Source organism: Primulina huaijiensis, chromosome 2, assembly GCF_012295235.1.
Source record: "Primulina huaijiensis isolate GDHJ02 chromosome 2, ASM1229523v2, whole genome shotgun sequence".
In the NCBI taxonomy this organism is placed as follows: Eukaryota; Viridiplantae; Streptophyta; class Magnoliopsida; order Lamiales; family Gesneriaceae; genus Primulina; species Primulina huaijiensis.
Window position 1 is genome coordinate 4,844,027 of NC_133307.1, and position 15,533 is coordinate 4,859,559.

Below are 15,533 nucleotides of genomic sequence, written 5' to 3' on the forward strand. Positions count from 1 at the left end.
TTATTGTATTAATATCATGGATGGAATCTCTTAACGGTGAAATTGTGATGCAGGGACCAACTATCTTTATCATTCCAATAACAGTACACGTGACTATTTTATGAACACCTACTAGTCCAAGTTCTTCAGTCATGGTCTAAATCTAATCATCTGTAACATTTTGTTATTTCCTTACAGCTCGAATTATATAAACTCGAGCTTGAAGTTTCGAACTATGTCGTAACTTTTTATCAGGAGATTTTATTGATTGTGATTTTAGTTCTCAAGTATAGAATCAAGAAGAAAGTGAAAATTTTGGTGGTCTCTTTCTTGATTAAGGGAAAGCTTTCCAAAACTTTGGTCTCTCTTTTTAAGAGGTGGTCCTTGGTTGTATTATACACTCTTTATTTTTGTTTTATTTTATTTTTTTATTAGGGACAAACCAATAAGGACACAAAGCCCCAACAACCAAGGAGTTAGGCCACAATTTTGAGTGGTTGAATATGATTGATGATCACAAACTTGACACAAGTTTTTAAGATCAATGCAATACAAACACAAATACATATATAAGTTTTTAGGGAATTTAATTAAAACTTTGGACATGAACAATTCAGTNTTGTGAATTAAAAAAAAAAAAACCTTACCAATGCAATGATGTGAACTTCCACTAACATACGAAAAACTCAAATGATCTAACAGTAACCTCTAGATTTAGTCTCGATTACAAATTCGAGTTAAATATGTTGATACACAAAAAAATATGAAAAGAACACAAGATTTTGAATTATAATTTGAGCTTGTTGGTTGGCCCATTATAATTTATACATGGTTCTTACAAAAAAATTCATTGATGAACCATACAAAATCAGACATGATTAGTGTGTGTTGTTTTCATTATTAAAGACATGTAACATGTGGAATTGACGAGTAATTAAACCTTGTAGGGTTGATTAAGCACTATTGCAACAGAAAATTAAACTATATTCTAATTGGATAGATAACAATAACCTATAATTTTAATGTCTTGTTGATCTCTAGAGAGGTGGTGAGGCCTTTGATTAATGAACATTAAAAGTCTGTCTTTATGTGGTACCTACCACATTATGAATCCAAATATAATAAATATGTTGTGACACGGTCTCACGAATCTTTATCTATGAGATGAGTCAACCTACCGATATTCTCAATAAAAAGTAATACTCTTAGCATAAAAAGTAATATTTTTTCATGGATGACCCAAATAAAATATCTGTCTCACAAAATACGACCCTTGAGACAGTCTCACACAAGTTTTTGTCATCCAAATATATGTATGACTAATTATACCATTATATATGGAATATTCTTGATTTTTATATATTTTTCATTCATTTTTTCTCGTTATTTTGTTGTTTTTCATTTACGAAATCCATATTCATGAAGTGTTTAAGGTAAAGTGACGGCTTCAATTAGGCTTGAATTAGTCGTCAGCTATTAATTTTCCATACAGTGGCAGACATTGTTTTGTTTTTTCATAGAGTCGTGTTACCCAAAATCAATATCTCGAAATTAAGATTTTTATTATGCCAAAAAACAAGTTTTTTTTTCCCAAAACACCCTCAAGTTAAATATTAAATAAAATTTTAGAATTATTATACTATTGGCCAGGCAATGGAAGCGGGGGCTGGTTTGCCATTCTCATCTCCGTTCTCGAATTCCATCCTCATCCTCTTACCCGTCTCGATTCCCGTTTTTTCGATTCGGGGATTCGAAACCACGGGGATCAACTTCTCATCCCTGCTCCCATCTCCGTTTCAAAAATATTAATAGAGCAAGACGAGGGCGGGTTCGAGGATTTTCTCAAACCAAAACTTATTGTTATCTATTATTATTAGTAATAATATTAATATTAATATCAATAATAATAATAATATTTTTTAATATTTTAAAAAATAATATTATTATTATATTATTAATATTAATATTATTATTATTTTATTATTGATATTATTTTTGGGACGAGTTCGGAGATGGAGATAGTAATCTCATACCTGTCCCAAATCCGAACCGAAATCCGAAAAAATCGGAGATCCTCGTTTCTATTTCGGGTTATATCCATGGGCCCCAAACTCGTGAGAAAGTTGACATCCTACTATTGGCAAGCAATGTATTCTGAAAATCTTTCGCCTAATAAATTTAATTATTTTACTCTCAGTTTTGTTATAACAAACAATTTGATTGTGCATGCCTACGCGTACAATTATTTTTATAAAGTAAAAAATAAATAATACAGAATAAGTTTTAAATTATCAAATCAAATTATTTACACGTATATTTTGATTAGCGCAAAAATATTATTTTTAGACCCCTTTTGTGTTTTTTTCCCGAATGAATTTGTTATATAATACAAATTCAAATTGCAAAATAATTATATTCTTTGAATGCCAACATCAGGAATTAAAACAATCACTTTTCATGAGTTTGAATTTGCCATACCAATTATTTAAAGAGTATGTCTAATGTGAAACGATCTTATTAAATTATAATGTTTTAAAATGAATCAATTTGGTTCATATTTAGAGTGAAAATTAGTATTTTGAAATAAAAATAATATTTCCATGTATTGAGTTTGAATCGGTCTAATAAAATTGATTTGTGATACGGTCTCATATGAGTTTTTGTATTATTTTAAAACATTATAATTCTAGAGCGACAATTCGGACTTGCTTCTTAACAGATAATTGATCATGTAATTTTTCAATTCAAGTACTAAAACGTGTTGATTTAATTATACAGAATTTAAGAGTCTCCGACAATTTAATTATCATATTATTTAATAGAATTAATAATGAACACAGGCATGCTTTATTCTGAGAATCATATTTTATTTATAATTGAACACATATTAAAAATAACAAATATATTTACTGATTAATTTTAAATTTAATTTTAATTTTAACATATATAGTAATAATTTATTAAACTGTATGGGGCCGGAGATTAATATCATGTAAATATCTGCCGGGAAATTGGACTTAATTCCCCAGCCGCCGTTTTTTTTGTGTTCAGTCCCTGAGTACTTTTTTAGTACCACATTTTCACATGAAGTGTACCACATTTCCACATGAAGTGTACCACAATTTGTATGACATAGTACCACAATTTTGTGGGTAGGGAGTGAACCCAAATAAATGTTTTGGTTGGGGATTTTTCACCAACTTCCCCAATATCTGCGATATTTTATTTAGTCATTAAAATTTGACTAGTTTTCACAATACTCGTCAATTCTATTTCACTAAGAAAACACAAAAACTCTTGTGAGACGATCTCACGGATCAATTTCGTGGGTCGAATAACTTATTTAGATTATCCATGAAAAAGTATTACTTTTTATGATAATAGTACTACTTTTTTTTATTGTGAATATCTGTAGGGTTGACCCGTCTCACAGATAAAAATTCGTGAGACCGTCTCACATGAGACTTACTCCTAAAAAAATAGTCTAAACTACTTTTATTATCTCTTATGTTTTTCACTGTTTTTCAAAAATATTATCCACGATGCTAAAAAAAGTGATTGAAACGTGATATTTGAGATAATGTACGATTTAAGAAATTAGAGTTACGTTATTATCATATACTATAATTTTTGATAAAACAGTAAATATTTGATCATCCATTACTAAAATATTTGGAAGTTGAATCAAAAAATGTAATGTGTTTTGGTATGTTTTCCAAAAATATATACATACATATCTTTTATTTTAAATTTCATATCACATCAGATTTTGTTAAATTATCAACATTTTCAATATTGATATGTGTGTGTGTGTATATATATCAATCGAGATACAATATAGTAATTTACTAAAATAGACATTACATTGTGTGGGATCATCCTTTAGCACCAACTGTCGGTGGGTGTTTTCGACATTTCACAGCCTTTCAAAACCATTGATTGAAGGCAGACAGCACATTTGTGAATTGCAAACTCTATGTGGATTGTCATTTTTTCAGTAAATTTTTAATTTAACTATATACTTGGATTGATAAATAAGTATTAAAAATATGCACATATATTTTAAAGTGAAAGGTGTTCGAATTTTTTTCAAATCGTAATAATCTCATTTATCAATTAACTAATTTTTCATAAAATTATATGTTTTATATCACACATGTAATGTTAGCATAACAAATGTGTTTATAGGGAGTGAATAAATATTTTAATTTGTTTTTGAAACTTAAGTTTATCTTAAAAGATGTTAATTGTTAATGTTTGTTTCTAGACGGGCTAGATGAAGATGATTTTTTTGTTGTAGAAAAGTCTAACTAGACTAGTGATATGATATATATCCAATCAAACAGTATTTTAACATAGATACCATACATATATATGGAAACATGTAGAAATTAAATGACTGAAACTAAAGAATACAACGTATATGGAAGTTCGAAGGTAATATCATTCTATGTCTCTTTTTTCTTCACTCAAATATGGAATCCACTAAAATACTTTGATTTATTCAAACCTTGTATAAATTAACTTCAGCTAATATTTATCTACACTGAAACTCTTAGTATCACTTCGACACAATACAAAATCAAATTGTCCATTGAACCTTTGGTCGAGACATATACAAAACACAACTCTTTTAACAAATTGCTTGAGCAGCTAGAGTTAGTAAGGTAGCATAAAATAATCCCAAATGATTAGATATGAATAATATGTGTGTACTATAGAGCAGCTTGATGATAGATCAGTAAAGAGTGCCTGAGATTTTGATAAGACATATTATGAAAGTTTCAATAGTCTTCTTCAACCTTGAATCATTTATTTATATAGAAGAACTCCTTGAACGGTCAGATCTTCATCAAACAGATATTTGTACTGATTGTCGACATAAAAACAAGTTATCTTTTGTCTCTTTCCTTTCATAGTACACAACAATTAATGTGCCTTGGCATATATCTAAATATAATAATAAATGACTTCTGAAAATTGATATATGAGAGAGAAAATCAAGCACATATATTTGTCTTATTAGAAAACATTCTTAGACAACTTGAGATATCGGATAATGTGCATTACTTGGTCAAGTGATCTTCTGAAGTGTCGGGCTGGTATGTACACAGACTGACTTGCACACCAGCTAGATCTTTTGTGTACTTAGCCTAATTGATGAAAATGTCTTTGTCTAGCTTCTTGACTTGCAATCTAAGAAAGATTGTTAATTATCCCATTATGCTCGTTCCAAACTTGTCATGCTTTAACTTGGAGAATTTTTCACATAACTTCAGATTAGGAGAGCCAAAGATAATATCATCAACATAACTTTGAACAAGTAAAGTATGATCACCTTTAATGAATTTAAATAACATTTTGTCTACTGTTCCAATAGCAAAATCATGATCAAGCAAAAACATAGGCAAAGTATCATACCAAGCTCGTGGAGCTTGCTTTAAACCATATAAGTCTTTCTCCAGTTTAAACACATAATTGGGATGTACATGGTTTATAAAATTAAGTGGTTGTTTAACAAATACTTCTTCATTTGATAAGCCATTAAGGAAGGCAGATTTAACATCTATTAATATACTTTAAATTTTTTAAAGGCATCGAATTTAAAGAGGACTCTAATAGTTTTAAGTCTAGATACAAGAGCAAATGATTCATCAAAATCTATGAGCTACCAGTCACACTTTATTTCTTACCACAAAATCACTGTCATCTTGTTTGTTTTTAAACACCTATCTAGTTTCAATAATATGTTAATACAATTTCTTCGTTGAACAATACCATTTTGTTGAGGTGACGTAGCAGCAGAGAACTCATGCTTGATTAATTGGTCATCAAAATAGGATGAGAGAGTTTTGTTTATAAATTTCGTACACCTATCCCTTTTTATCCTATCTATCACAATGGATTTCTCATTTTGAAGACCTTTTAAAATCTTAACTAGTTGGACACTTGTCATGTCTTTGGATGGCAAAAGGACTACCCAAGTAAACCTAGAATAATAATCTACAATAACTAGAGTATATCTCATTCTCTTAAAGCTCTTTACTACTATAGAGCCAAACATATCCATATACAGAAAATCCAAGAAATTGGTTGAAGATTTACACCTATTATTTTTAAAAGTATATCTCAATTGCTTATCAAGCCGGAATGCAATATAAATCTTATATTTGGTAGAATCGGATTTAGGCAATCGAGTAACCAATTCTTGCTTACTCGTATTGAAAATAGACTGGAAATTTTGGTGATTCAATTGTTTTTTCGTTAACCAATTCGTATTATCATTTAAATAAATAAAGCATGTAAGAGCAACGTTGTTTATTATTCCAGCTAACTTTATAGGTGTTTTGTTATCTTAATCCGGTTAGCATGCTATCACTATTAGCATATTTGACAGTACATGTATATTTATAAAACTCAACAGAATATCCATGATCGCATAACTGACTAATGTTAATAAAGTTATAGCAAATATTTCCAACTAGTAACACATATCTAATGATTACTTTGATATGAATAATCTTAAAATTACCAACAGTCTTACCTTTAGAGTCATACAAAGGTGATTCTTGGTCTTTTACATTCAATGACTTCTGAGAGTAGCTTGACATTTTCAGTCATATGTTTGGAACAACCACTGTCCAGATACCAGATAGGCTCTTTGACAAGATTTTTATTTTGTACCAATAGTAATTGAAATATAATAATTGACATCTAAATCTAGTTGGGTCCTAATCGGATTAAAATTTTCGGGACTCACATTTGAATTTGCCTAATTGGTCTACCAGTGTATGTATCCAAAAAAATGTGAGGTTGTGCATAAACATGTGTAGTTGTGTGTTGTGTTCTCTGCCTCACAGAATGTTGTTTGGGCATTTAATCATTTTCGTTCATTATGTATCTCTTTTTTAACATGTTTTCAATTATAGTATCAGCTATGTTTTTCTTTCCCAAATAATGTTTGGATGGACTAGGCTTTTGGCAAGACCAGTTCGAATTGGTATATTAACCATGACCAGCTGAACTTTTTCTACTCTTATCCATGTATTTTTAGATTTAGAACTCTCTGGTACAACATGTCTAAGTCTTTTAAGCTTAGCCTCATTCTCATAAGTCACAGTTCGATTTGTTTATACTTTTGGCTGATCATGTTCGTATATCGTTTTGGATTAAACAAAGTGTATCATTTTAGACTTGCATTTTTCCAAAAACGATTGAGTTGTAGCTTCAGAGAGGATGCATTCGTTGTTGTCAAACCCTAGGCCAGTTCTATCATCAGCTGGTTTTTTGCATCTTGTACATTTCTCAATAGATGTAGAAGACTTGTTCCCAGAGTTGAGTATTTTCATCAACTGTATAGTTTCATTGTTTGTGACTTTTAACACTCTCCACATATCATCATTTTAAGTTTCCAGTAGATTAAGCTTTACCCTTAGACCGTCAAGCTCTTTCGGTGTATGCAGCTAGAGTCCCTATACTTATCTATTAGGTTTTTTTTGCTGCCTTTACTTCCTCAAATAAGTGCGAAAGTCTATTAAACCCATCCACCATGCCATTCAGTGCAATGATAAGGTCCTATTGTGTGAATTCATAGAGTTAAATTCAAATATCATGTCATCAACAATATTCATCTCATCTTATGCAGTTTCCAGTTCATCGTCAGCCATCAGACACTAAACTTTATTTTCATCGCTCTCGCTGGATGATGTTTCTGAACTGGATGGATCCGAATCTGAATTTGCCCGCTTGTTTTTGTTTTCCTTATAAACAAATGCCTTCTGATCCTTCTTCTTCTTAAATGATCTGTTATAATCTCTTGACCTTCTCTTCTCAAAAGGTTAATCTTCGTCTTTCTTTTGCATGTTACATTCTGCAATAAAATGATTATTTTTTCTACAGTTAAAACAAGCTTGATTATCATTAACTTGATTTTTTACGATAATAATTAAATTTAGTTTGATTATTCTCATAAATTTGCTAAATTTATTAGAACACAAAGACATAGCCTCATTTTTTACTTGGCCAGTAGATTTTCTTCTAGATGATTCTTCACCAGCAGTTGATATGGAAGCATTAGCAGCCAGAGCTTTGATAGGTTGAGGTGTGGACGGTTCTTCTTATGTCTGAATCCCAACTCGAACTCATAGGCTTTTAGATCTACAAATAAGTCATGCATCTTGAGCTTTTTGAGGTCTTTGGACTCTCTCATAATAACTGTCATCATATTTCATTCTCTGTACAATGCTCTCATTATCTTTTAAGGCAAGTTTACGGTTAAAATATTATTTGCTAAGAGAGGCAAGCTCAATAAAAATGTTACTGAAACGTTCATCAAATTCATTTAATGTATCTTCAGGTTTCATCTTAGCATTATCAAATTTTTTAATCGCGACAATAAGCTTATTATCTTTAGTCAGATCATTTTCTTCGCATAATGAGCTAATTTTTTCTATATATCTTTAGCAATTGTACACATTTTAATCTTACTGAATATATTATTATCAAGAGTCTTGTAAATAATATCATTAGTCACATTGTCGAAGTTAGCTTTCTTCTTATCATCATTGGTCCACTCTGACCTGTACTTTTCAATCATTTGAGGTGCACCCTCAGAGATAGCTATAGCTGTATTGGCTTTCAGGAATCCCCGTACCAACCCCGTCTTACTCTATCAATATTTTTGAAACAGAGATGGAGGTGGGGATGGGGGTTTGATCCCCGCGGTCCCCGAACCCGAAAAAATGGGGATTAGGATGTGTATGAGGGTTGTGATAGAATTCAGAGACGGTGATAGGGATGGAAAATCTGCCCCCGCCCCCGCTGCATTTTCATCCCAATATATGATCATTTATCAACATTATACGTGTGCTATAGAACAGCCTGAAGATAAACCATTAAAGAATTCTTAAGATCTTTCATAAGGCAGATTTTGAAAACTTCAATAGTCTTCTTCAATCTTAAATCATGTCTTTATATAGAATAACTCCTTCAATAGTCAGATCTTCATCAAACAGATATTTGTACTGATTGCCAACACAAAAGTAAGTTGTATTTTGTTTTGTTTTCTTTCATAGTATACATCATTTCCACCTTAGAATGTATCCAAATATAACAATAAATGGCATCTGAAAAATTGATATATGAGAGAGAAAAACACCCGCGTATATTTGTCTTATTAGAAAACATTTTTGGACAACTGAAATGTTGGTGTATCTTTTTCTCCTACCCAAGGTACAACGGAAGTTTAAATTTTTATTTTGATATTCAAAATCATGCTGGGGTACTCTTATGATTTTAATCTGAAAATAGGAGGTTTTTTTTTAATCTTTAGTGAATAAATCACTTGGTTACAACTATTCAGATATTAGCGGAGGTATCTCTTGTTGTATATCCTTACGAATAATAAACTAGACTACGTTGTTCTTCAATGGCCAATAATCAAGTCCATGATTTATATCTACAATCCTATTTTAGTTTGTACTAGAAAATATGAAAGATTTGTGCATTGAGAATAAATTAACACGACGACAATTATAGTGCGGCGGGAGCACGATGACATAGAGATTGACGTGCGGTGGTGTGAAGGTGAGGGATGGCAGAGAATTGTTGAAAACAAGGATGCGGCCAAATTCTTGAAGATGTGAGGAGAGACAAATTGTCTATCATCGACCTTTGATGTGTTATCTCATATTTATAGATATCATGGATAAGGTGAAATCTTACTACGATTCTCATTATGAGATTTGATTGTCAACTCTTGATTTGATTGTGTTATCAACTTTTGATATGATATATTTATTTAATCTATATTCTATGCTTGATAAGTCTACATGTATTATTTATAATCTTATTTAGAATTGTATCAGATCAACCAAAATTTTATCTAGAATATTAACTAGATTATCTAGAATCTTATCTAGAACCTCATATAAGATTCTACTTATGTGATTTGACCAACTAGTACATAAACTAGATAATGTTTGATTAGGACTTTGGATCATCATGTTTAAATTCTAGTTAAAGTTTGATAGGACACTTCAGTCTAATTAGTCAAAACTCATATTTGTTGTTTTGTCTAACTAGAACTCCTAGTAGTTAGAGTTTTACTAGGATACTTGAAGCCTAATCCACCAAACAATCCGTGATCGCGGTTTCTTTATAATCTCGATTGATGATTAGACATCATCGATATGACTATCGTAAACAACTCATTATAATGTTGTAAAATCAAAATTTTCAAAAATCACCGATTCAAAGTCAACCGCTCAAAGTTAACCATCCACTTACTCAAATTTTGGCAGTTGTCAATTTTGGAACTCTTTCACAAAATTTTGACAGTCGCACTATCCTCACAATTTTAGCAGTCATGCTAACTTTCACAACTTTCAAATATGGAATCCGCTTATAAACCTTTTTACTAGCCAAACATTTGATCTTCATTAAACTTTAATCACCAAATTCAAGTACTATCTTGAAGATAATACATAAATCAAAACTTGTGTGACCCTCAATGGTTCAGGAATACAACTAATCGTGAGTTCATAACTCATGTGATTCGAGACAATGTCTGTCCCTTGTACAGGCTTACTCTAATTAACCTTATTTTATGTATCAACCCATTGATCATAAGAATGTCAGAACTCATTTCTGGCTGTACTTATCGAATCATGGTAAGAGGGCCGAGTAACATCAGTTCATTATTTCCTAAGTATCACCGATATTGTATACAAGAACCATTAGGTTATGATTAACCTATAGTACAGTCTTTTCATCACATATATCCCGATCGAATCTGCAATCATTGGTACATCAAGTGTTGCATATGAATTCAATAACGATGTGATGTATCTTTGAGTGATCATATTGGTATCGCATGTATAACTAGGGAACCAATTTACTCTATAGCACATCTATCTGGCCAAAGATTCCTTGCACTATTAGCTCATCAGATCACATAGAATATCCATACTTGTAAATGATCAGCGAATCCCAGACTAAAATGTATTGGCCCCTACATATGTTTATAATACACTAACCTTGCCACCTGATGACCCTTGTGAAACCATTAAACGAGTCAAAGTGCAGAACTAGTACGTATAGCCTCTATGTTGTCCCAGATCGTAAAGACTAATGCTGTACAACTATAACCACATATTTATTCACTCGATAAATGATAACCCATTGGAAAATCATAGAAATAGTTGTTCAGTGAACTCATCATATTTTATGTAGCTAAATCGACTAGAAACGTATTTAGAATATATAGTAACTTTTAAATGTGTTTCATTATCAACATCGTAATTTACGACCTCGTTGTGCTATAGTAGATTTAAGGTCTTTATCTATACATCTTGCATAGGTATACATATTTAATAAATGTCATAATGTATAAAAAAAACGCAAAGTATTATTAAAATAAAGATCGTTTGTAACATAAGAGTCGATAAAGCACAAACCTACAGTTGGATTGTTAGACACATACTCTAACATAAAAATGTAGGATAATGTGCTGTGATTAGTCAAGTGATATTCTAAAGTGTCGGGCTGGTATGTACACAGACTGACTTGCACATCAGGAAGCAATAATATTGTAGTTTGAGCTTTCTAATGCAATTCCGTCAAAGTCTTAGAAGCTGCTTGCTAGACATGCAACCTTACTATCAATATAGCTTTGATATATTCAATCCAGCAATATCTTGAAGATAAGGCTGTCTGGGGTTGACTTTATATTAACAGCGAGAAAACTGTAAATATATCAAAATGGCAGTTGGACTCTGAAGTAGTTTGAAACTGTTTGTTATCACCAAAACGAATATATTTTCAATCTAACATGTAATATATATGATTTTTTTTAGCTAGAAGAAGGATTTGTTATAATTAGATCGCATACCAGAAATCTTATTTTAAATTTAAGAATTTGATACCTAATGAGTTATAAGTCAATTTTACATGTTCTAAATATGTTGATTATCTTATTGTGCTACAACTACAGGGGTGTATTGACTATGTTTCATTAGAATGTTTTTTCTTCCTATGTTGTATGCCTTGCAAGAAACTTTATATGATGTTTATAAATAATTTACCAAGACACGTAGATCCCTTAATATGTAAATAATTTGGTATATATATATTGTAAATATCAATTTCAAAATACAATATGCTCATATATTATCATAACTAAAAAAAATTACCAACATCGTTTTTTAAATTGTGTCTTGTGTGTCTATGTTATATCCGGAATCCTTGCTCGTTTAATATGAAATAAATTTGCATAAAGCCATAAATTGAGTCTGAATTAGTTAATTCATTTGAATACAATTTTACGCAATAAGTTCACACCAAGGATAATATTAGTATAGCTTTGAAGTGGCCTAACGATTAGTTCGAGTTGGTGGAGCAAACCATGAAAACGGGATCTAATAATCACGAGCTTGATTTTTTTACCAACACTTTTCTAATTGAGCTGAACAAAACTAGCCTAATATGAATTTATCGAGTGACGTGATTTGGAGACTACTCACATTAGGCCTCCAATACACACCTAAAAGGTAGCAGTCAGGTCTCTGTCATCATATATACTAGTACACTGACGCATGCGATGCGTGCATGTACAATATTTTTAATAATTCATGTTGTTTATATTTAAATGAAGATCAAAATATAATTATAAGAAATAGTGAATGACTATGCTGTCATTTTGATATATGAATTAAAAAAATAAAAAGAAAAAAGAAAGAAAAAAAATACATAAGTAAGAATTGAACCTGCAACTTGATAATTAAAAAACAAAGACTCTATCCACTGAACTTCATGTAACTGACATTAAAATTTTAACATTTTATTAATATATATAATTATTAAAACATACCATGACATCAAAAGTTAGTTATTCTAATTGTCTCAAACTTAATAATATAGTATATATATATATATATATATATATATATATTTGTGTGTGTATTACTATTATTACTTTTTAATAAAGCAAGAGGGTGTATAGTAACTATTTTTGGTATTTTAAGTGAACTTCCAAAATAACCCTGTAAATTAAAAAGTAGATCGAACGTGTAATTTAATGATTTCAATTTATTCTCATACAACTTTTTAACAATTTCACCTGTCATGTTGGCATATTTTAATTTCAAAATTTCAAAAGTAACTTTCACCCGTATATAATTGCTTGAGGTTGGTTTCTTATTTTTTTAAAAAAATAATTAACAAGTTTTACATGTAAATGATATTATAATATTTTAATTTAATAAACACATGTAATATATAATATTTATTGATTCCGTCACACAAGTAATACGTGTGCGTGGTTTACTAGTATATATAAAGTTTTGATACATTGTACTTCTACCGTAAATATAGATAGAAAAATTGCGCATATAATGAGTGTCACCTTAGGCCACGTTTGGTACTTGGGATTAGGGTAGGATTACACTTTTAGTCAAGTGTTTGGTACGTTTTTAACTCAAGCACTAGTAACCCGGGGCCCGTGAAATGTGCACTGTTGAACCGTGAAAAAGCAAGAATTAAATCCCAACTTCAGGAAGGTATTCTCTGTCCTCATTTGCACAGTACGATAAACAAAATGTTTTTTTTTTCCAAAAATACCCTTTGCCCTAATTTAAACGAAACCTCCCATTTCTCACTCATTTCTCTTGTACTGGAATGGCCGCCGTCGTCGTTGGTTGAGGCTTATGACAGAATGTCCATTGAAGTCCACTTCCACCTCGCAAACTGTCTCTGAATTCCTTACTATTACCAGGTAAATTATTTTTTCAAGAAAATATTCACAACACACAAAGAAATTTTATTATTTGTTACAATTTAATTACCTGTCGAACATTTTTTGAAAGAAAATGTTGCGAGCTCACCTTTTCTTCAAGTTGTGCTGTAACTATTGAACTCTATCAGCGACCTTTAAGTGCAATCCATCTTTTTATTCTTCAATCGTAGATTAAAAGTTTCATCTGATAATACATTAGTTAGAGAATTTGTTGAAGGCACGACGAAGAGGACGGCAACAAAGCATTACGCCCCTACTGTTTTGGTTTTTATATTTCTTACTTATCGATTGCAATGGAGATCTTTTTTTTTGATTAATTGAGTAACTGTGGTTTTATTCATCTTTTCTTCATATTCTTCTTTTCTGCGACTAAATTTGAATGTGTTGTCGTTTGTTGAGTGTTGTGACAAGATGGACATGAAACGTAGAAACCTTCTACTTGTTGTAATGGTACAACAACTGTTGTTTAGAAATTTATTGATGTTGTGCCTTCTAATCCGACCACGTCTGAGAATGGTTGCCCGTCGCCATCGTGCCACTCGTAATACACTTGTTTCGTACAGCATGACACAAAAAATCAATGCTCAATTTAGCCATTTGAATATGATTATTGATGCAGGTGATGTTCAATGTATGTTGAACTTGAGAATGAATCGAAATGCATTTGGAAGGTTGTGCTACCTTTTAATGCACATAGGAGGACTAACAGATTCTCGGTATGTCCGCGTCCAACGCAATGTTTTTTTCTATATTGGCACACCATAAGAAAAATCGGGTTACCAGTCACGATTACATGCGTAGTGGACAGACAATCAGCGCATATTTTCATGAAGTTATGCGTGCATTGTTGAAGTTGTATACGTTACTTCTTGTGAAGCCTACCCCTGTGGATGAGACATGTGACATCGATCCTTGGAAATGGTTTGAGGTATTATTTTGTTCGAAATTTTTTTATGTTTTTACATTGTCGATAAAATGTGTTTGACTTAAAGTAAGTATTGGTTTACACTTATTTACCTCGTATCATACTTTTTAAAGGGTTGTCTAGGTGCATTGGATGGCACTCATATCGGCGTACACGTTCGTGCAAGAGACAAAGCGAAATATAGAACCAAAAAAAGAACTATTGCGGTTAACGTGTTGGGGGTTTGTGATCGAAATATGAACTTTATTTACGCTCTTACTGGTTGGGAGGGATCTGCCGCTGATGCCAGAGTTTTAAGAGATGTATTAACTCGGTATGATGCATTCAAGGTTCCAAGAGGTAATTTGTGAATAAATTTATTCTCTACATGTGTTTATTGTTTAGGTATGCAAAATTTTTAATTTCACCATTAACGGTTTCTCGTCAAACTCTACTTCATTCATACTTAATCATTGTGCAGGTTGTTATTATCTTTGTGACAATGGATACACTAATGTGGAGGGTTTCTTGACTCCGTACAGACGAGTAATATATCATAGGGATGCTTGGAGCAATCGTGCATCTCCACCACAAGATCACAAGGAGTTATTCAATTGGAGGCATTCACAAGCAAGAAACATTATTGAAAGAGCATTTGGTTTGTTGAAAAAGAGATGGGCTATCCTTCGAAGTCCTTCATTCTACCCTTTGCATGTTCAAAACCAAATAATTCTTACTTTCATTCTATTACATAATTTCATCCGTAATCAAATGTCCGACGATCTTTTAGAGGAATACGAAGACGAAGTTGGCAGTCCCATTCATGATACACATAATGAGTACATATGCACTTTTGAG